The following is a 22,961-nucleotide window of genomic DNA, read 5'->3' as shown; positions in this document are numbered from 1 at the left end:
GCCAAAAATTAGGGCTCGTCCGGGAGTCGAACCCGGGACCTCTCGCACCCGAAGCGAGAATCATACCACTAGACCAACGAGCCTGACACTGCTTAGTGAAATTAAATAGATTATAAATAATTTCATATCACATACCACATTGTACCAAGACAGTGAACAAGTATTCCAATCTCTAGACTATGTTATTTTTATTGACAAATTGTAGCTATCGATTGCAAATTAAGAACGGTTTCTATGTGACAGGAATAACTAAAAATTAAAGTATACACTACGTGTTGGATCAATTTGAGATTTCGAATACAAAAGAAAGACGACATATGTTAAAATAGCGTTTGTCTGCCGGCAGAAGTTAAGTTAACCATCAATTAGGTCAACTGTTGATATGCCTGAGCTGCAATGCTGTGCCGTTGATTTCCGTCATGGTTTTAAGCTTAAATTCACGCTTAGATCCCCAAGGTTTCCGTGGTGTAGTGGTTATCACATCCGCTTAACACGCGGAAGGTCCTGAGTTCAATCCTCAGCGGAAACATCTATTTTTGCTGTCTTGAAGAATGGCCAATTTTAAATGGCATCAACGTTCAAACAGTTTGCTGTCTGTTTTACTTGTTTCAAGATTACTACAGTTAGTGTCAAAAGTTGTTCAGCACTACTGGTCCAAATGGTTTAGTTGTATCAACTTGGATTGGTAAAGAGATGAAATTAATGCCGGTATGCCGAGTAGTCCGAAATTTGAAATCACTGGGGTGCTTCTATTAAAAAGTTGTGGAAGCACTGAGACAACATGAATCGGAATGGTCAGAATATTTTTTTTTTTCAAATGACGTCTACAGGCAATAAATTTCATTCAATATAAAAAATTCATGCGTCGGCCGGGAGTCGAACCCGGATCGACTGCTTGGAAGGCAACCATGCTAACCGTTACACCACCGACGCCATAATTACACCTGTTTAAATTTTCTTAGATATATATCGCATTCGAGTTCATTACCCATCAATATATAAAGCTTCATATATTTGAAGTTTTATAGCAAATTGTATCTTAACCTATTGGAGTTAAGTTAGACAAAAAGATATGAAAACAAGCTCTCTCGCAAATAAAGAAACACTACATTTCCGAATGTTCGTCAACTCGTGTAAGGAACATGCTATTTGATTCCATCAAATCCAAACAAAAATTACGTGCGTCGGCCGGGAGTCGAACCCGGATCGACTGCTTGGAAGGCAACCATGCTTTTTTTTTTTTTTTATCTTTATTATATTCACAATTCATATATACATATCACAGTTTCAATTACACAAACATAAAAACATTTTAATTATTTATTGTCCTTTCTCTGAAAATGAATCATATTTGCAAAATTATCTATATTGCGTGAAATATTTGTCACGAACATAATTATCTGATTAATATCAACTTTCGTATACTCATATTTACATATATGTCTATCATTTTCTATGGAACAACATCATATCCCTATATTTATATTCAATCTCATTCTAATCTACCATTCTGCTCATACATTGAAATTATAAAAGCCTACACCGAATACAATGAAAAAATTAAAGAGTTTTAGTGTTTGTACGGTACTGTATTATTGTCCTACATATGACGAAAATTGATACAATCGAAATAAAAGATCGCAAAGGGCTGGTCTCCATTCCACCATGCAAATAAATTCAAAAGTATTAAATATTAAGTCAATTATCAGCAATAATAAGACAAGCAAACAAAATCACAATCTAATTATCATAATTCAGCAAAAACATTTTTTCCCATTTTCTCACAGAAACATACACACTTCTCATTACAAAAACAAATTATAAAATACTTAAACAAATTTTACAGTTTTTTATTTCCACAAGCCAGGTTTTCAATCTCCAGTATTCCTTGACGGACTGCATCAGTCATCAGTTTTGTTGTTCTAACATCTTTAAAATCCTCGGTTACCACTTTGTTCAATAACCGGTAATCTCGTTCCCCGCGATTGACAATTTCAACATTTTTATGGCCCATATGATATAATATCAGAAGTCCTCTTTGCGTTTTTCCAATTAATATGTCCATACCACTTCGGTTTTGTTTTAAAACAATTTTATAAATAAATCTACTAGCTTGTAAAGTTTTATTATGTTCTTTCACTTTGTCACATGTTGACGGAGTAGATACAATATTACTGTTATTTGCTTGACTAATTGTACAGTTTGATAATAAATTATCTTCGTCTCCGTTGCATTTATTATTTTCAATTCTCCCAACTGATACTCTATGTTTATTTTCATTCACATTGTTTACACTTTTACTTGTTAAACAGGTTGGTGACATAGACCATTCTTTACCTGTATCGATCGACAGTTCTATATTCGGACTCTCTATAACTTCGATGTTACCTGTAGTACCAGAGGCCACAGACGGGTTATCGTCAAAGTCCATTATATCTAAGGTATTTGTCGATACCTCTTCATTCGTTATTTGAATTATTTCAGATGAACGGTCTGAACAAATCACATTTGTAGGATTCTCAATATTCTCAATATTTACATTGTCATTGTTATATTCTTTCATCCGTTTTTTATTACGATTTACGGTAGAATTTGATTTTCTTTTACTTTTAGTATTATCTTCATTTGTAAAAACTACAGATATACGGGCTCTGTCATTTTCACCATGCACAGTAAATGATATATTACGAAATTGTTCGCATGCATTTTCTATAGTTTTCAACAGTAAAGCTGGAAGTCTCTCCATTATAAATATAATTAAAAACAGTTATACAATTCACCCTCGGGTAGCCTCTTTCAATCCAAAAATATTTACAACATTTCAAACAGTTAATAAAGACGGGGTTTCCAATATCAATGAAAAGAACTTACTTCTAAAACAAGTTAGAATATTATAAATCCATATTTTAGCTTGGTAATCCGAGCAATAACTTATAATAGAGTAATATTTTCACTGTACTCAAAAACAACGTCCTGTCATGTAAAGGTCCACTCGACTTTTTTCTAAGGCAACCATGCTAACCGTTACACCACCGACGCCATGTTACTGATGTGAACGAAATTCTTTCTTATAGCACAGACGTATACAGCCAGTTTATTGAATTACGTGGCAATGCATATATGCAGGCTAGATTAAAAAAAAAATAAAATATAACAACTTTAATGATATTGATATATATATCTTATGATGTCTATTTCTTTAAAATTTCCCCATGCTAACAAAATATTTTCTTCTACACTGCTACATAGTACATGATAGCTGATGCCAATTATTCCGTAATTGATACGGTATAGAAATTATCCAAAGTTGAAACTTTAAGAGGTCCTGAAAGTTTAATTCTTTGTCTCATCATTGTGCAATTAATTTAACAGTATCGTACACTTGTTGTAGGTTATGCTAATTTGTAGTGGAAATACGAATCAATTACTGAGGGGCGTAATTAATCTTCGAACATATGTTACATTCTCTAAACCACTATTTGAAGAAAATGTTTTCTGGGAGGAAGAATTGGAGATAAAGTCTGCTGAACGGAACAAGATAGACGGAAAAACAATAGGGAATTTGCTTTCCCGAATGTTTAGGTTATACACTGTATACGAAACAAAGACCGGTGAACATATGTTTACATGATGACGACACGAACAGTATAATTGCCCGAGGCGAAATATAAACTTATAAGAAAATGTATGAAATTCATGATAACATTAAAGAAAAAATACAGTTCATAAGAGGGCGATAACGATGACGCAAATATAACTTTTGGATAGCGGATTGAAAGGGTGAAATTTAGAATCTCAAAAGGAATAGGACAAAATCCAGCAACAGATGGATAAGAGAGAGAGAGAGAGAGAGAGAGAGAGAGAGAGAGAGAGAGAGAGAGAGAGAGATTACCAATCTTTAGCGTCGAAATTGTATACCACGACATGGTGTTAGTGCCAGTCTTATTACTTCTATCAAATGATATCCTTTTCTAGAACCGTGGGGGTCATTATGCAATGGGTGTAGTCTGTCTGGGAGGAAACACAAATCTGACTTACCGGAGACCGGAATGTTAACATCGATCCGCAGTCAGGAATCCCTGGACGAAGAATGAGACGCAATCACCACGGTAACGACAACGTGTCATAATTAAAGCAGGACAGATACGGCTGAAGTACGTTACTACTATTTTACGAAAGAAGCGAAGCAAAATCCACCGAGGCCCAAAAGATTAACATGATCAAGACCATTTATATTCTAGTATCCATGACACCTCTATGGTAGGAAATTGACCAGTTGAATGAATATACTGTACATGGTTGGAGACTCCCTTTTAAGTTGTATCACGAGTAATGTCTATAGCCCATTTTGCAGGCTGACATTGATGAGGACGGGAAGACCAGATGGGTAACGATATTACGCTGCTTGTATATTTGTGCTTCCGTGATTCTCCAAATTGTGGCCTTACATCATTGGTACCTCAGTTTCGCGATTTGATGTTAAATGAGCGGATCCTTTTGCAATGCCAAAAATTAGGGCTCGTCCGGGAGTCGAACCCGGGACCTCTCGCACCCGAAGCGAGAATCATACCACTAGACCAACGAGCCTGACACTGCTTAGTGAAATTAAATAGATTATAAATAATTTCATATCACATACCACATTGTACCAAGACAGTGAACAAGTATTCCAATCTCTAGAATATGTTATTTTTATTGACAAATTGTAGCTATCGATTGCAAATTAAGAACGGTTTCTATGTGACAGGAATAACTAAAAATTAAAGTATACACTACGTGTTGGATCAATTTGAGATTTCGAATACAAAAGAAAGACGACATATGTTAAAATAGCGTTTGTCTGCCGGCAGAAGTTAAGTTAACCATCAATTAGGTCAACTGTTGATATGCCTGAGCTGCAATGCTGTGCCGTTGATTTCCGTCATGGTTTTAAGCTTAAATTCACGCTTAGATCCCCAAGGTTTCCGTGGTGTAGTGGTTATCACATCCGCTTAACACGCGGAAGGTCCTGAGTTCAATCCTCAGCGGAAACATCTATTTTTGCTGTCTTGAAGAATGGCCAATTTTAAATGGCATCAACGTTCAAACAGTTTGCTGTCTGTTTTACTTGTTTCAAGATTACTACAGTTAGTGTCAAAAGTTGTTCAGCACTACTGGTCCAAATGGTTTAGTTGTATCAACTTGGATTGGTAAAGAGATGAAATTAATGCCGGTATGCCGAGTAGTCCGAAATTTGAAATCACTGAGGTGCTTCTATTAAAAAGTTGTGGAAGCACTGAGACAACATGAATCGGAATGGTCAGAGTATTTTTTTTATTTCAAATGACGTCTACAGGCAATAAATTTCATTCAATATAAAAAATTCATGCGTCGGCCGGGAGTCGAACCCGGATCGACTGCTTGGAAGGCAACCATGCTAACCGTTACACCACCGACGCCATAATTACACCTGTTTAAATTTTCTTAGATATATATCGCATTCGAGTTCATTACCCATCAATATATAAAGCTTCATATATTTGAAGTTTTATAGCAAATTGTATCTTAACCTATTGGAGTTAAGTTAGACAAAAAGATATGAAAACAAGCTCTCTCGCAAATAAAGAAACACTACATTTCCGAATGTTCGTCAACTCGTGTAAGGAACATGCTATTTGATTCCATCAAATCCAAACAAAAATTACGTGCGTCGGCCGGGAGTCGAACCCGGATCGACTGCTTGGAAGGCAACCATGCTAACCGTTACACCACCGACGCCATGTTACTGATGTGAACGAAATTCTTTCTTATAGCACAGACGTATACAGCCAGTTTATTGAATTACGTGGCAATGCATATATGCAGGCTAGATTAAAAAAAAAAAAAAATATAACAACTTTAATGATATTGATATATATATCTTATGATGTCTATTTCTTTAGAATTTCCCCATGCTAACAAAATATTTTCTTCTACACTGCTACATAGTACATGATAGCTGATGCCAATTATTCCGTAATTGATACGGTATAGATATTATCCAAAGTTGAAACTTTAAGAGGTCCTGAAAGTTTAATTCTTTGTCTCATCATTGTGCAATTAATTTAACAGTATCGTACACTTGTTGTAGGTTATGCTAATTTGTAGTGGAAATACGAATCAATTACTGAGGGGCGTAATTAATCTTCGAACATATGTTACATTCTCTAAACCACTATTTGAAGAAAATGTTTTCTGGGAGGAAGAATTGGAGATAAAGTCTGCTGAACGGAACAAGATAGACGGAAAAACAATAGGGAATTTGCTTTCCCGAATGTTTAGGTTATACACTGTATACGAAACAAAGACCGGTGAACATATGTTTACATGATGACGACACGAACAGTATAATTGCCCGAGGCGAAATATAAACTTATAAGAAAATGTATGAAATTCATGATAACATTAAAGAAAAAATACAGTTCATAAGAGGGCGATAACGATGACGCAAATATAACTTTTGGATAGCGGATTGAAAGGGTGAAATTTAGAATCTCAAAAAGAATAGGACAAAATCAAGCAACAGACGGATAAGAGAGAGAGAGAGAGAGAGAGAGAGAGAGAGAGAGAGAGAGAGAGAGAGAGATTACCAATCTTTAGCGTCGAAATTGTATACCACGACATGGTGTTAGTGCCAGTCTTATTACTTCTATCAAATGATATCCTTTTCTAGAACCGTGGGGGTCATTATGCAATGGGTGTAGTCTGTCTGGGAGGAAACACAAATCTGACTTACCGGAGACCGGAATGTTAACATCGATCCGCAGTCAGGAATCCCTGGACGAAGAATGAGACGCAATCACCACGGTAACGACAACGTGTCATAATTAAAGCAGGACAGATACGGCTGAAGTACGTTACTACTATTTTACGAAAGAAGCGAAGCAAAATCCACCGAGGCCCAAAAGATTAACATGATCAAGACCATTTATATTCTAGTATCCATGACACCTCTATGGTAGGAAATTGACCAGTTGAATGAATATACTGTACATGGTTGGAGACTCCCTTTTAAGTTGTATCACGAGTAATGTCTATAGCCCATTTTGCAGGCTGACATTGATGAGGACGGGAAGACCAGATGGGTAACGATATTACGCTGCTTGTATATTTGTGCTTCCGTGATTCTCCAAATTGTGGCCTTACATCATTGGTACCTCAGTTTCGCGATTTGATGTTAAATGAGCGGATCCTTTTGCAATGCCAAAAATTAGGGCTCGTCCGGGAGTCGAACCCGGGACCTCTCGCACCCGAAGCGAGAATCATACCACTAGACCAACGAGCCTGACACTGCTTAGTGAAATTAAATAGATTATAAATAATTTCATATCACATACCACATTGTACCAAGACAGTGAACAAGTATTCCAATCTCTAGAATATGTTATTTTTATTGACAAATTGTAGCTATCGATTGCAAATTAAGAACGGTTTCTATGTGACAGGAATAACTAAAAATTAAAGTATACACTACGTGTTGGATCAATTTGAGATTTCGAATACAAAAGAAAGACGACATATGTTAAAATAGCGTTTGTCTGCCGGCAGAAGTTAAGTTAACCATCAATTAGGTCAACTGTTGATATGCCTGAGCTGCAATGCTGTGCCGTTGATTTCCGTCATGGTTTTAAGCTTAAATTCACGCTTAGATCCCCAAGGTTTCCGTGGTGTAGTGGTTATCACATCCGCTTAACACGCGGAAGGTCCTGAGTTCAATCCTCAGCGGAAACATCTATTTTTGCTGTCTTGAAGAATGGCCAATTTTAAATGGCATCAACGTTCAAACAGTTTGCTGTCTGTTTTACTTGTTTCAAGATTACTACAGTTAGTGTCAAAAGTTGTTCAGCACTACTGGTCCAAATGGTTTAGTTGTATCAACTTGGATTGGTAAAGAGATGAAATTAATGCCGGTATGCCGAGTAGTCCGAAATTTGAAATCACTGAGGTGCTTCTATTAAAAAGTTGTGGAAGCACTGAGACAACATGAATCGGAATGGTCAGAGTATTTTTTTATTTCAAATGACGTCTACAGGCAATAAATTTCATTCAATATAAAAAATTCATGCGTCGGCCGGGAGTCGAACCCGGATCGACTGCTTGGAAGGCAACCATGCTAACCGTTACACCACCGACGCCATAATTACACCTGTTTAAATTTTCTTAGATATATATCGCATTCGAGTTCATTACCCATCAATATATAAAGCTTCATATATTTGAAGTTTTATAGCAAATTGTATCTTAACCTATTGGAGTTAAGTTAGACAAAAAGATATGAAAACAAGCTCTCTCGCAAATAAAGAAACACTACATTTCCGAATGTTCGTCAACTCGTGTAAGGAACATGCTATTTGATTCCATCAAATCCAAACAAAAATTACGTGCGTCGGCCGGGAGTCGAACCCGGATCGACTGCTTGGAAGGCAACCATGCTAACCGTTACACCACCGACGCCATGTTACTGATGTGAACGAAATTCTTTCTTATAGCACAGACGTATACAGCCAGTTTATTGAATTACGTGGCAATGCATATATGCAGGCTAGATTAAAAAAAAAAAAAAATATAACAACTTTAATGATATTGATATATATATCTTATGATGTCTATTTCTTTAAAATTTCCCCATGCTAACAAAATATTTTCTTCTACACTGCTACATAGTACATGATAGCTGATGCCAATTATTCCGTAATTGATACGGTATAGATATTATCCAAAGTTGAAACTTTAAGAGGTCCTGAAAGTTTAATTCTTTGTCTCATCATTGTGCAATTAATTTAACAGTATCGTACACTTGTTGTAGGTTATGCTAATTTGTAGTGGAAATACGAATCAATTACTGAGGGGCGTAATTAATCTTCGAACATATGTTACATTCTCTAAACCACTATTTGAAGAAAATGTTTTCTGGGAGGAAGAATTGGAGATAAAGTCTGCTGAACGGAACAAGATAGACGGAAAAACAATAGGGAATTTGCTTTCCCGAATGTTTAGGTTATACACTGTATACGAAACAAAGACCGGTGAACATATGTTTACATGATGACGACACGAACAGTATAATTGCCCGAGGCGAAATATAAACTTATAAGAAAATGTATGAAATTCATGATAACATTAAAGAAAAAATACAGTTCATAAGAGGGCGATAACGATGACGCAAATATAACTTTTGGATAGCGGATTGAAAGGGTGAAATTTAGAATCTCAAAAAGAATAGGACAAAATCAAGCAACAGACGGATAAGAGAGAGAGAGAGAGAGAGAGAGAGAGAGAGAGAGAGAGAGAGAGAGAGAGATTACCAATCTTTAGCGTCGAAATTGTATACCACGACATGGTGTTAGTGCCAGTCTTATTACTTCTATCAAATGATATCCTTTTCTAGAACCGTGGGGGTCATTATGCAATGGGTGTAGTCTGTCTGGGAGGAAACACAAATCTGACTTACCGGAGACCGGAATGTTAACATCGATCCGCAGTCAGGAATCCCTGGACGAAGAATGAGACGCAATCACCACGGTAACGACAACGTGTCATAATTAAAGCAGGACAGATACGGCTGAAGTACGTTACTACTATTTTACGAAAGAAGCGAAGCAAAATCCACCGAGGCCCAAAAGATTAACATGATCAAGACCATTTATATTCTAGTATCCATGACACCTCTATGGTAGGAAATTGACCAGTTGAATGAATATACTGTACATGGTTGGAGACTCCCTTTTAAGTTGTATCACGAGTAATGTCTATAGCCCATTTTGCAGGCTGACATTGATGAGGACGGGAAGACCAGATGGGTAACGATATTACGCTGCTTGTATATTTGTGCTTCCGTGATTCTCCAAATTGTGGCCTTACATCATTGGTACCTCAGTTTCGCGATTTGATGTTAAATGAGCGGATCCTTTTGCAATGCCAAAAATTAGGGCTCGTCCGGGAGTCGAACCCGGGACCTCTCGCACCCGAAGCGAGAATCATACCACTAGACCAACGAGCCTGACACTGCTTAGTGAAATTAAATAGATTATAAATAATTTCATATCACATACCACATTGTACCAAGACAGTGAACAAGTATTCCAATCTCTAGAATATGTTATTTTTATTGACAAATTGTAGCTATCGATTGCAAATTAAGAACGGTTTCTATGTGACAGGAATAACTAAAAATTAAAGTATACACTACGTGTTGGATCAATTTGAGATTTCGAATACAAAAGAAAGACGACATATGTTAAAATAGCGTTTGTCTGCCGGCAGAAGTTAAGTTAACCATCAATTAGGTCAACTGTTGATATGCCTGAGCTGCAATGCTGTGCCGTTGATTTCCGTCATGGTTTTAAGCTTAAATTCACGCTTAGATCCCCAAGGTTTCCGTGGTGTAGTGGTTATCACATCCGCTTAACTGTTGATAGAATTGAAAAGAATAAGTGTACCGTAGAAGGAGACAATTTAGTAACAAAATGTACAATTAGTAAAAAGAATAATAGCGATATTGTTTCCACTACGTCACCAGGTGCACAATCATGTGATAAAGTGAAAGAACATAATAGAAAAGTACCAGAAAGTGGAATTATAAGGAAAATTGTTTTTAAAAAAAGCCGGAGCGGTATGGACATGTTGATTGGAAAAACGGAAAGAGGACGTCTGGTATTGTTTCATATGAGTGGTAAAAATTTTGAACTTCTCCTTCCCGGGGAACATGAGTACTCTAGATATAACAAAGTGCTAACCGAGGATTTTGAAGATGTACGAACAACACCATTTATGAATGATGAAGTGAATGAAGGTATATTGAAGATGGAAAAAGTTGTGAAAATGAAAAGACTGTAATTTTTTTATTGATATTTTGTAATTTGTTTTTGTAGAGAGAAAGTGGGTATGTTTCTGTGAGAAAATGTGAGAAAAAGCTTTTGCTGAACGATGATAATTATACTGTGATGTTGTTTGCTTGTCTTATAATTGCTGATAATTGCCTTAATTTTAATACTTTCGATTTTATTTGCGTTGTGGAATGGAGACCAGCCCTGTGCGAACTATTATTTCGATTGTAACATTTTATGTCATATTTCGGGCAATAAGACTGTACAAACATCTAACTCTTTTGATTTTTCATTGTATTCTGTGTAAGCTTTAAATAGTTGTGAATGTATGAGATGAGTGGAAGATTAGATAGAGGTTGAATATAAGTATAGGGATATGATATTTTTCTATAATAATGATATGTATATGTATATAAATATGAGTATCGAAAGTAAATAATCAGACAATTATGTTCGTGACAAATATTTCACGCTATATAGATAATGTTTGAAATGTGATTCGTTTCAGAGAAAGGACAATAACTAATGGCAATGTTTTCAATTTTGTGTAACTAAAACTGTGATATGTATATATGAATTGTGGATTATAATAAAGATAAAAAAAAAAAATCACATCCGCTTAACACGCGGAAGGTCCTGAGTTCAATCCTCAGCGGAAACATCTATTTTTGCTGTCTTGAAGAATGGCCAATTTTAAATGGCATCAACGTTCAAACAGTTTGCTGTCTGTTTTACTTGTTTCAAGATTACTACAGTTAGTGTCAAAAGTTGTTCAGCACTACTGGTCCAAATGGTTTAGTTGTATCAACTTGGATTGGTAAAGAGATGAAATTAATGCCGGTATGCCGAGTAGTCCGAAATTTGAAATCACTGAGGTGCTTCTATTAAAAAGTTGTGGAAGCACTGAGACAACATGAATCGGAATGGTCAGAGTATTTTTTTATTTCAAATGACGTCTACAGGCAATAAATTTCATTCAATATAAAAAATTCATGCGTCGGCCGGGAGTCGAACCCGGATCGACTGCTTGGAAGGCAACCATGCTAACCGTTACACCACCGACGCCATAATTACACCTGTTTAAATTTTCTTAGATATATATCGCATTCGAGTTCATTACCCATCAATATATAAAGCTTCATATATTTGGAGTTTTATAGCAAATTGTATCTTAACCTATTGGAGTTAAGTTAGACAAAAAGATATGAAAACAAGCTCTCTCGCAAATAAAGAAACACTACATTTCCGAATGTTCGTCAACTCGTGTAAGGAACATGCTATTTGATTCCATCAAATCCAAACAAAAATTACGTGCGTCGGCCGGGAGTCGAACCCGGATCGACTGCTTGGAAGGCAACCATGCTAACCGTTACACCACCGACGCCATGTTACTGATGTGAACGAAATTCTTTCTTATAGCACAGACGTATACAGCCAGTTTATTGAATTACGTGGCAATGCATATATGCAGGCTAGATTAAAAAAAAAAATATAACAACTTTAATGATATTGATATATATATCTTATGATGTCTATTTCTTTAAAATTTCCCCATGCTAACAAAATATTTTCTTCTACACTGCTACATAGTACATGATAGCTGATGCCAATTATTCCGTAATTGATACGGTATAGAAATTATCCAAAGTTGAAACTTTAAGAGGTCCTGAAAGTTTAATTCTTTGTCTCATCATTGTGCAATTAATTTAACAGTATCGTACACTTGTTGTAGGTTATGCTAATTTGTAGTGGAAATACGAATCAATTACTGAGGGGCGTAATTAATCTTCGAACATATGTTACATTCTCTAAACCACTATTTGAAGAAAATGTTTTCTGGGAGGAAGAATTGGAGATAAAGTCTGCTGAACGGAACAAGATAGACGGAAAAACAATAGGGAATTTGCTTTCCCGAATGTTTAGGTTATACACTGTATACGAAACAAAGACCGGTGAACATATGTTTACATGATGACGACACGAACAGTATAATTGCCCGAGGCGAAATATAAACTTATAAGAAAATGTATGAAATTCATGATAACATTAAAGAAAAAATACAGTTCATAAGAGGGCGATAACGATGACGCAAATATAACTTTTGGATAGCGGATTGAAAGGGTGAAATTTAGAATCTCAAAAAGAATAGGACAAAATCCAGCAACAGATGGATAAGAGAGAGAGAGAGAGAGAGAGAGAGAGAGAGAGAGAGAGAGAGAGAGATTACCAATCTTTAGCGTCGAAATTGTATACCACGACATGGTGTTAGTGCCAGTCTTATTACTTCTATCAAATGATATCCTTTTCTAGAACCGTGGGGGTCATTATGCAATGGGTGTAGTCTGTCTGGGAGGAAACACAAATCTGACTTACCGGAGACCGGAATGTTAACATCGATCCGCAGTCAGGAATCCCTGGACGAAGAATGAGACGCAATCACCACGGTAACGACAACGTGTCATAATTAAAGCAGGACAGATACGGCTGAAGTACGTTACTACTATTTTACGAAAGAAGCGAAGCAAAATCCACCGAGGCCCAAAAGATTAACATGATCAAGACCATTTATATTCTAGTATCCATGACACCTCTATGGTAGGAAATTGACCAGTTGAATGAATATACTGTACATGGTTGGAGACTCCCTTTTAAGTTGTATCACGAGTAATGTCTATAGCCCATTTTGCAGGCTGACATTGATGAGGACGGGAAGACCAGATGGGTAACGATATTACGCTGCTTGTATATTTGTGCTTCCGTGATTCTCCAAATTGTGGCCTTACATCATTGGTACCTCAGTTTCGCGATTTGATGTTAAATGAGCGGATCCTTTTGCAATGCCAAAAATTAGGGCTCGTCCGGGAGTCGAACCCGGGACCTCTCGCACCCGAAGCGAGAATCATACCACTAGACCAACGAGCCTGACACTGCTTAGTGAAATTAAATAGATTATAAATAATTTCATATCACATACCACATTGTACCAAGACAGTGAACAAGTATTCCAATCTCTAGAATATGTTATTTTTATTGACAAATTGTAGCTATCGATTGCAAATTAAGAACGGTTTCTATGTGACAGGAATAACTAAAAATTAAAGTATACACTACGTGTTGGATCAATTTGAGATTTCGAATACAAAAGAAAGACGACATATGTTAAAATAGCGTTTGTCTGCCGGCAGAAGTTAAGTTAACCATCAATTAGGTCAACTGTTGATATGCCTGAGCTGCAATGCTGTGCCGTTGATTTCCGTCATGGTTTTAAGCTTAAATTCACGCTTAGATCCCCAAGGTTTCCGTGGTGTAGTGGTTATCACATCCGCTTAACACGCGGAAGGTCCTGAGTTCAATCCTCAGCGGAAACATCTATTTTTGCTGTCTTGAAGAATGGCCAATTTTAAATGGCATCAACGTTCAAACAGTTTGCTGTCTGTTTTACTTGTTTCAAGATTACTACAGTTAGTGTCAAAAGTTGTTCAGCACTACTGGTCCAAATGGTTTAGTTGTATCAACTTGGATTGGTAAAGAGATGAAATTAATGCCGGTATGCCGAGTAGTCCGAAATTTGAAATCACTGGGGTGCTTCTATTAAAAAGTTGTGGAAGCACTGAGACAACATGAATCGGAATGGTCAGAATATTTTTTTTTTTCAAATGACGTCTACAGGCAATAAATTTCATTCAATATAAAAAATTCATGCGTCGGCCGGGAGTCGAACCCGGATCGACTGCTTGGAAGGCAACCATGCTTTTTTTTTTATCTTTATTATATTCACAATTCATATATACATATCACAGTTTGAATTACACAAAAGTAAAAACATAGCCATTAGTTATTGTCTTTTCTCTGAAATGAATCATATTTGAAACATTAATTATATATTGCGTGAAATATTTGTCACGAACATGATTGTCTGATTATCAACTTTTGTATACTCATATTTATCTATATATATCAATTTATATATCATATTCAATCTCTTTCTAATCTAACATTCAGCTCATACATTCAAAATAATAAAAAGCTTACACAGAATACAATGAAAAAATTAAAGAGTTAATTGTTTCTACAGTCTTATTGTCGAATATATGACGAACAATGATACAATCGAAAAAAAAAATCGCAAAGGGCTGGTATCCATTCCACAACGCAAATATAATCAAAAGAATTAAATATGAAGTCAATTATCAGCAATAATAAGACAAGCAAACAACATCACAATATAATTATCATTATTCAGCAAAAGCATTTCCCCCCATTTTCTCACAGAAACATACACAATTCTCACTACAAAAAGAAATTATAAAATACTCAAAAAATAAACTGTTACAGTTTTTTATTTTTCACAAGTTTTTCCATCTCTAATATTCCTTGACGCACTGTATCAGTCATCAGTTTTGTTGTTCTTACATCTTTAAAATCGTCGGTTACCACTTTGTTAAATGTACGATAATCTCGTTCACCGCGAAGGAGAACTTCAAACTCTTTATGGTCCATATGAAATAATACAAGACGTCCTCTTTGCGTTTTTCCAATTAATATGTCCATACCACTTCGGTTTTGTTTTAAAACAATTTTATGAATATATTTACTATCTTGTATGTTTTTATTATGTTCTTTCACTTTATCACGTGTTGATGGAGTAGATACAATATCACTGTTATTCGCTTTACTCATTATACATTTTGATAATAAATTATCTTCATCTACGGCACACTTATTCTTTTCAATTATATCAACAGATACTATTTGTTTACTTTTATTTCCATTGTTTATAATTTTACTCGGTAAACAGGTTGGTGACATAGGCAATTCATTACCTGTATCTATTGACAGTTCTATATTAAGACTTTCTATATTATCAATGTTAACTGTAGAAGCGGAGGCCTCACACGGGTTATCGTCAAAATCCATCACATCGGAGGTATTCGTCGATACCTTTTCACTCGGTATATGATTATTTTCAGATGAACTACATGTATCTGAACAAATCACATCTGCATGATTCTCAATATTAGAAATATTTACATTATCATTGTTATATTCTTTCATCCGTTTTTGGTCACGATTGACGGTAGACTTTGATTTCCTTTTAGTTTTATTGTTATCTTGATTCGTAAAAACTATTGATATACGAGCTCTGTCATTTTCACCATGAACAGTAAAAGAAATATTACGAAATTGTTCGCATGCACTTTCTATATTACTCATCAATAAAGATGGAAGTCTCTCCATTGTATATATAATTCAAAACAATAATGAAATTCACCCTCGGGTAGCCTCTTTCAATCCAACAGTATTTACAATATTTAAAACAGTTAATAAAGACGGTTTTTCCAATATCAATGAAAAAAACTTACTACTAAAACAAGTAAGAATGTTACTATTCCATATTTCAGCTTGGTAATCCGAGCAATAACTTATTATAGAGCAATATTTTCACTGTACAAAAACAACGTCTTGTCATGAAAAGGTCCACTCGACTTTTTTTCCGAGGCAACCATGCTAACCGTTACACCACCGACGCCATAATTACACCTGTTTAAATTTTCTTAGATATATATCGCATTCGAGTTCATTACCCATCAATATATAAAGCTTCATATATTTGGAGTTTTATAGCAAATTGTATCTTAACCTATTGGAGTTAAGTTAGACAAAAAGATATGAAAACAAGCTCTCTCGCAAATAAAGAAACACTACATTTCCGAATGTTCGTCAACTCGTGTAAGGAACATGCTATTTGATTCCATCAAATCCAAACAAAAATTACGTGCGTCGGCCGGGAGTCGAACCCGGATCGACTGCTTGGAAGGCAACCATGCTAACCGTTACACCACCGACGCCATGTTACTGATGTGAACGAAATTCTTTCTTATAGCACAGACGTATACAGCCAGTTTATTGAATTACGTGGCAATGCATATATGCAGGCTAGATTAAAAAAAAAAATATAACAACTTTAATGATATTGATATATATATCTTATGATGTCTATTTCTTTAAAATTTCCCCATGCTAACAAAATATTTTCTTCTACACTGCTACATAGTACATGATAGCTGATGCCAATTATTCCGTAATTGATACGGTATAGAAATTATCCAAAGTTGAAACTTTAAGAGGTCCTGAAAGTTTAATTCTTTGTCTCATCATTGTGCAATTAATTTAACAGTATCGTACACTTGTTGTAGGTTATGCTAATTTGTAGTGGAAATACGAATCAATTACTGAGGGGCGTAATTAATCTTCGAACATATGTTACATTCTCTAAACCACTATTTGAAGAAAATGTTTTCTGGGAGGAAGAATTGGAGATAAAGTCTGCTGAACGGAACAAGATAGACGGAAAAACAATAGGGAATTTGCTTTCCCGAATGTTTAGGTTATACACTGTATACGAAACAAAGACCGGTGAACATATGTTTACATGATGACGACACGAACAGTATAATTGCCCGAGGCGAAATATAAACTTATAAGAAAATGTATGAAATTCATGATAACATTAAAGAAAAAATACAGTTCATAAGAGGGCGATAACGATGACGCAAATATAACTTTTGGATAGCGGATTGAAAGGGTGAAATTTAGAATCTCAAAAAGAATAGGACAAAATCCAGCAACAGATGGATAAGAGAGAGAGAGAGAGAGAGAGAGAGAGAGAGAGAGAGAGAGAGAGAGAGAGAGAGAGAGAGAGAGAGATTACCAATCTTTAGCGTCGAAATTGTATACCACGACATGGTGTTAGTGCCAGTCTTATTACTTCTATCAAATGATATCCTTTCTAGAACCGTGGGGGTCATTATGCAATGGGTGTAGTCTGACTTACCGGAGACCGGAATGTTAACATCGATCCGCAGTCAGGAATCCCTGGACGAAGAATGAGACGCAATCACCACGGTAACGACAACGTGTCATAATTAAAGCAGGATAGATACGGCTGAAGTACATTACTACTATTTTACGAAAGAAGCGAAGCAAAATCCACCGAGGCCCAAAAGATTAACATGATCAAGACCATTTATATTCTAGTATCCATGACACCTCTATGGTAGGAAATTGACCAGTTGAATGAATATACTGTACATGGTTGGAGACTCCCTTTTAAGTTGTATCACGAGTAATGTCTATAGCCCATTTTGCAGGCTGACATTGATGAGGACGGGAAGACCAGATGGGTAACGATATTACGCTGCTTGTATATTTGTGCTTCCGTGATTCTCCAAATTGTGGCCTTACATCATTGGTACCTCAGTTTCGCGATTTGATGTTAAATGAGCGGATCCTTTTGCAATGCCAAAAATTAGGGCTCGTCCGGGAGTCGAACCCGGGACCTCTCGCACCCGAAGCGAGAATCATACCACTAGACCAACGAGCCTGACACTGCTTAGTGAAATTAAATAGATTATAAATAATTTCATATCACATACCACATTGTACCAAGACAGTGAACAAGTATTCCAATCTCTAGAATATGTTATTTTTATTGACAAATTGTAGCTATCGATTGCAAATTAAGAACGGTTTCTATGTGACAGGAATAACTAAAAATTAAAGTATACACTACGTGTTGGATCAATTTGAGATTTCGAATACAAAAGAAAGACGACATATGTTAAAATAGCGTTTGTCTGCCGACAGAAGTTAAGTTAACCATCAATTAGGTCAACTGTTGATATGCCTGAGCTGCAATGCTGTGCCGTTGATTTCCGTCATGGTTTTAAGCTTAAATTCACGCTTAGATCCCCAAGGTTTCCGTGGTGTAGTGGTTATCACATCCGCTTAACACGCGGAAGGTCCTGAGTTCAATCCTCAGCGGAAACATCTATTTTTGCTGTCTTGAAGAATGGCCAATTTTAAATGGCATCAACGTTCAAACAGTTTGCTGTCTGTTTTACTTGTTTCAAGATTACTACAGTTAGTGTCAAAAGTTGTTCAGACGTTACGCACGATATTGCGTCTCAAATGGTAACGTCAAATGTTTACGTTTTACGGCGATTAATGATTTTAAATAGGGATAAGTTTTTATTTCGCTTGCAATTTTTATTTTGCACATCAATAAGGATACTCTTTAAGGTTTGGTTGTACTGAATATGCATGAAATATTTCCCACTGAAAGTAACGTAATCAACAAACAATAAAATATATCGTATTTGGGTAATGCATAAGTCTATATGAAATGAGAAGATATATATACGGTATGATGAGTGCTAATGAGACAACTGTCTACCAGAGACCAATTGACATATAGCGTAACAAAATGCTATGTTTCCCTATTTAGATCCGAAAAGGAAAAAGATATGTATTTTATTTTAATTAATTAAGTTGGGAATTACAAGTTAAACGGGTCTTGCTTACAAATTTCATTTTACTTTATCTTTCTTTAATCACGGAACAATAAGATTAAGAAATGAAACGATTGTCAGAAAATAAAAGGTTAATTATATTCATCTCATATGTTTACAAGCTTTGTAAGATATGGAGAGGTATATAGCTATCTTCAGACCCAATTTTATTTTCACTTTAAAGTTCAATACATATGAATCTAATTGCAGAGAAATAAAAAAATCGCAGTTTTACGCTTCCAAAATTTGAAAATTTGATTTTTATCCTCGCGTAATACACAACTTTTTTCACAACTTAAGAACCTCATCTAAAACAACCCCAGTGATCGGAATTCTTTGTATTCTTTGTGGTCTTGTTGATAGTATCTTACTATTGAGAAAATTCTATCTGAGGAAATATATACAGATGATCCACCATAAATAGCGTCTCGAATCGAAAACGTTGAAAACGTATGAAAATCGTCCAGTGGACAAACTTGCAAGACATTTCATGTCTTTGAAAACGAAATCGTTTTGACTACGCAAACTATCAAAAAGTATGTAGCTGTTTCGTAGAGTTAAAGCACAATTATGGAAAAGCACTATTTAGCATTCAACAAATCTAAATTTTTCATAAATAACGCCAAAAATGACAGCTTGTGTGTAAAAAGCGGCGAAATCCGACATTGGACATCTTGCAAGACATTTGGCAGAAGCCGTTACATTTTTACATGTGGTGTGAGTGCTGCAAAAAATTTATTTTGAAATGGTCTATATATGCACTTTTATGAACATAATTTACACCAACGAAATTTCATATAATCTTATATTTTAAAATCTATAAATTTTGATAACTTAACATTTTCTTAAATCTGACCATAATGAGCACTATTTGTTTTTGCCAAAAATAGCGTTGATAGTTACAAGAACGCATATTCAATAATATTTTAATACTTTATATATAAAGCATATCATTCATTTGAATTTTTGCGGATATAACACAGTTTTGAAGAACACAAACACCCCTGCTAAAGTTAAAATTCGTATAGTCTGTTACGTCTGACACGCATATTTTTGACGTTTTTGTCAATATTTTGTCCTTATTTTAGACTAATGTTAGATATGATAAAATAATTTGTAGTATTTTTCGGAATAGTATTTACCTGTCTCATCTATGGATATAAAATTTACATAATTTGGGTGTTATGATTTTATAGAAAAGCTGTTAATGAGTGTGGACTGGTTGATTACACGGTATTGACGCAATAACGTGCTTAACGTCTCAGCACTACTGGTCCAAATGGTTTAGTTGTATCAACTTGGATTGGTAAAGAGATGAAATTAATGCCGGTATGCCGAGTAGTCCGAAATTTGAAATCACTGGGGTGCTTCTATTAAAAAGTTGTGGAAGCACTGAGACAACATGAATCGGAATGGTCAGAATATTTTTTTTTTTTCAAATGACGTCTACAGGCAATAAATTTCATTCAATATAAAAAATTCATGCGTCGGCCGGGAGTCGAACCCGGATCGACTGCTTGGAAGGCAACCATGCTAACCGTTACACCACCGACGCCATAATTACACCTGTTTAAATTTTCTTAGATATATATCGCATTCGAGTTCATTACCCATCAATATATAAAGCTTCATATATTTGAAGTTTTATAGCAAATTGTATCTTAACCTATTGGAGTTAAGTTAGACAAAAAGATATGAAAACAAGCTCTCTCGCAAATAAAGAAACACTACATTTCCGAATGTTCGTCAACTCGTGTAAGGAACATGCTATTTGATTCCATCAAATCCAAACAAAAATTACGTGCGTCGGCCGGGAGTCGAACCCGGATCGACTGCTTGGAAGGCAACCATGCTTTTTTTTTTTATCTTGTATATATTTATTCAACTTCATCTCATCATCTCATTTTTACAATATTTACATATGTAATAGAAAACATCAAGTCCTTATACTCTTTGGCTTCCTCATTCTTACTCTATCATTCATTTTTTTTCTTTTTTTCTTCTTTTTTCTCCTTTTTTCCTTTTTTTTTATATATAATCTTACACACGGTTAAAATATTATCTCAAAGAATTGTCAGACAAATATATAGTTATTAAACATATCAAATCTAATATCTAAAGCAAATATTTTCCATAATTGTAAAAATGTCTCTTTTAAAAGTCAAAGATTCACATTACGCATATACGGCTGGCAATATCCATTCCAGTAACGCAAAATTATGAATGCTATGTATTTTTATAAATATGACACGTTCCTTGGAAATATATTGCATTGTCTATATCTTATTTTTAAATCAATTAAAAGCACAACAATAAAAAAAAAAACAAAAAAAACTCTGTCATACTAGGTTCACTCATCCCTATCTCACATTAGACTTATCAAATAAAAAATAAAATACTACATTATAAATTATGTTTTTTTACATAGTTAATCATTTTCTCAATTCCATAATTGGCCGTATCATTCCAAAAAATAGTTTCGGTCACATCCTCGAATTCTTTTAAAACCAACTGTTCATAATGTTCATAGTTGTAATCGTCGTCATTCATCGTTCTTATCTGCATTCTGTCCGTTTCATATACTACCAACAATTCCCTGTTTTGAACCTTTCCTATTAATAAATCTCGGCCAGCTCGACTTTTTTTAAATACAATTTTGCCAAAACGTTCGTGTAATATTTGTGGCGGAGTAACACTATCTTTATCACTCTTTTCCTTATTAATAATCGTTCCGTTATCTTTATCTATAACTGTTCTATTGTGTTTTATTTTTGGAACTATTGTCTTCTCTTCATGTGTATCTATTATTGGATCTACCTGGTTTATAGGTAAGTCAATAAACCGGTTAGGCAAGTCACTATTTATATCTATAGTCGATCGTTCTATATTGTCACCACACTGTTTTGAAATATATTCAGAGGCACAAACGGGTTCATTTTCAAAATCCATGCTGGGTTCATCATTACTAATACTAGTTATTTCATTTTCGTTTTCTGCAGTTATATAGTCTAATGTATCTAAATGTGTAACTTGTATTTTACTATTGTTTTCGCTATATTCCCGTAAACGCTTATTGTCTCTTCTCAATGCTGCGCCCGATTTGCGTTTAATCTGTTTATTATTGTCAGATTTTGCAAACATGATAGATATTCTTGCTTTTTCATTGTCACCATGTACACTGTATGTTATTGTACTAAATTCATCACACGCACTTGCTATAGCACTCAATAAAAACTTCGGTAACTTATCCATATTCATTTACTTATTGTCAGAATTTTATTAATGATAAAATAACCTTATGGTGCCTCCAGCTTTGAAAGGTACACGATACATTTCATTTATAACTCGACTTTACAAATGTTTATTTTGCTAAATAGTTCAAAATCACTTACTGTCAACAAAGTTCGAAAATTTATTCCACTTTCCCTGCTGGGATATCCAAGCAAAACCTTAATAACAGAAGTTTTTTTCGCTACATAGAAAATACGTGTAACCACTTCAAAACACTAACCGGAAGTCTGAAGGCAACCATGCTAACCGTTACACCACCGACGCCATGTTACTGATGTGAACGAAATTCTTTCTTATAGCACAGACGTATACAGCCAGTTTATTGAATTACGTGGCAATGCATATATGCAGGCTAGATTAAAAAAAAAAATATAACAACTTTAATGATATTGATATATATATCTTATGATGTCTATTTCTTTAAAATTTCCCCATGCTAACAAAATATTTTCTTCTACACTGCTACATAGTACAT

The 22,961-nt window shown here is 35.2% G+C and overlaps 1 long non-coding RNA gene and 20 other non-coding genes across 21 annotated transcripts in view; 5 read left to right on the top strand and 16 right to left on the bottom strand.

Moving 5' to 3' along the window:
* LOC143075996 (uncharacterized) overlaps positions 1-22,961 on the bottom strand; it is a 284,414-nt gene that overhangs the window by 189,565 nt on the left and 71,888 nt on the right. The gene's annotated exons all lie outside the window — the stretch shown is intronic.
* On the bottom strand, positions 12-83 carry Trnap-cgg (transfer RNA proline (anticodon CGG)). The gene has a single exon. It is a non-coding gene; the product is annotated as a tRNA-Pro (tRNA).
* Trnav-aac (transfer RNA valine (anticodon AAC)) lies at positions 457-529 on the top strand. Its single transcript has one exon. It is a non-coding gene; the product is annotated as a tRNA-Val (tRNA).
* Positions 862-933, bottom strand: Trnag-ucc (transfer RNA glycine (anticodon UCC)). Its single transcript has one exon. It is a non-coding gene; the product is annotated as a tRNA-Gly (tRNA).
* Positions 4,516-4,587, bottom strand: Trnap-cgg (transfer RNA proline (anticodon CGG)). The gene has a single exon. It is a non-coding gene; the product is annotated as a tRNA-Pro (tRNA).
* Trnav-aac (transfer RNA valine (anticodon AAC)) lies at positions 4,961-5,033 on the top strand. The gene has a single exon. It is a non-coding gene; the product is annotated as a tRNA-Val (tRNA).
* Positions 5,367-5,438, bottom strand: Trnag-ucc (transfer RNA glycine (anticodon UCC)). The gene has a single exon. It is a non-coding gene; the product is annotated as a tRNA-Gly (tRNA).
* Trnag-ucc (transfer RNA glycine (anticodon UCC)) lies at positions 5,686-5,757 on the bottom strand. The gene has a single exon. It is a non-coding gene; the product is annotated as a tRNA-Gly (tRNA).
* Positions 7,232-7,303, bottom strand: Trnap-cgg (transfer RNA proline (anticodon CGG)). Its single transcript has one exon. It is a non-coding gene; the product is annotated as a tRNA-Pro (tRNA).
* Trnav-aac (transfer RNA valine (anticodon AAC)) lies at positions 7,677-7,749 on the top strand. The gene has a single exon. It is a non-coding gene; the product is annotated as a tRNA-Val (tRNA).
* On the bottom strand, positions 8,082-8,153 carry Trnag-ucc (transfer RNA glycine (anticodon UCC)). Its single transcript has one exon. It is a non-coding gene; the product is annotated as a tRNA-Gly (tRNA).
* Trnag-ucc (transfer RNA glycine (anticodon UCC)) lies at positions 8,401-8,472 on the bottom strand. Its single transcript has one exon. It is a non-coding gene; the product is annotated as a tRNA-Gly (tRNA).
* On the bottom strand, positions 9,947-10,018 carry Trnap-cgg (transfer RNA proline (anticodon CGG)). The gene has a single exon. It is a non-coding gene; the product is annotated as a tRNA-Pro (tRNA).
* Positions 11,838-11,909, bottom strand: Trnag-ucc (transfer RNA glycine (anticodon UCC)). The gene has a single exon. It is a non-coding gene; the product is annotated as a tRNA-Gly (tRNA).
* Trnag-ucc (transfer RNA glycine (anticodon UCC)) lies at positions 12,157-12,228 on the bottom strand. The gene has a single exon. It is a non-coding gene; the product is annotated as a tRNA-Gly (tRNA).
* Positions 13,695-13,766, bottom strand: Trnap-cgg (transfer RNA proline (anticodon CGG)). The gene has a single exon. It is a non-coding gene; the product is annotated as a tRNA-Pro (tRNA).
* On the top strand, positions 14,140-14,212 carry Trnav-aac (transfer RNA valine (anticodon AAC)). The gene has a single exon. It is a non-coding gene; the product is annotated as a tRNA-Val (tRNA).
* Positions 16,622-16,693, bottom strand: Trnag-ucc (transfer RNA glycine (anticodon UCC)). Its single transcript has one exon. It is a non-coding gene; the product is annotated as a tRNA-Gly (tRNA).
* Trnap-cgg (transfer RNA proline (anticodon CGG)) lies at positions 18,157-18,228 on the bottom strand. Its single transcript has one exon. It is a non-coding gene; the product is annotated as a tRNA-Pro (tRNA).
* Positions 18,602-18,674, top strand: Trnav-aac (transfer RNA valine (anticodon AAC)). Its single transcript has one exon. It is a non-coding gene; the product is annotated as a tRNA-Val (tRNA).
* On the bottom strand, positions 20,679-20,750 carry Trnag-ucc (transfer RNA glycine (anticodon UCC)). Its single transcript has one exon. It is a non-coding gene; the product is annotated as a tRNA-Gly (tRNA).

Source organism: Mytilus galloprovincialis, chromosome 5, assembly GCF_965363235.1.
Source record: "Mytilus galloprovincialis chromosome 5, xbMytGall1.hap1.1, whole genome shotgun sequence".
Classification (NCBI taxonomy): domain Eukaryota; kingdom Metazoa; phylum Mollusca; class Bivalvia; order Mytilida; family Mytilidae; genus Mytilus; species Mytilus galloprovincialis.
This window is presented reverse-complemented; position numbering and strand designations above follow the sequence as displayed.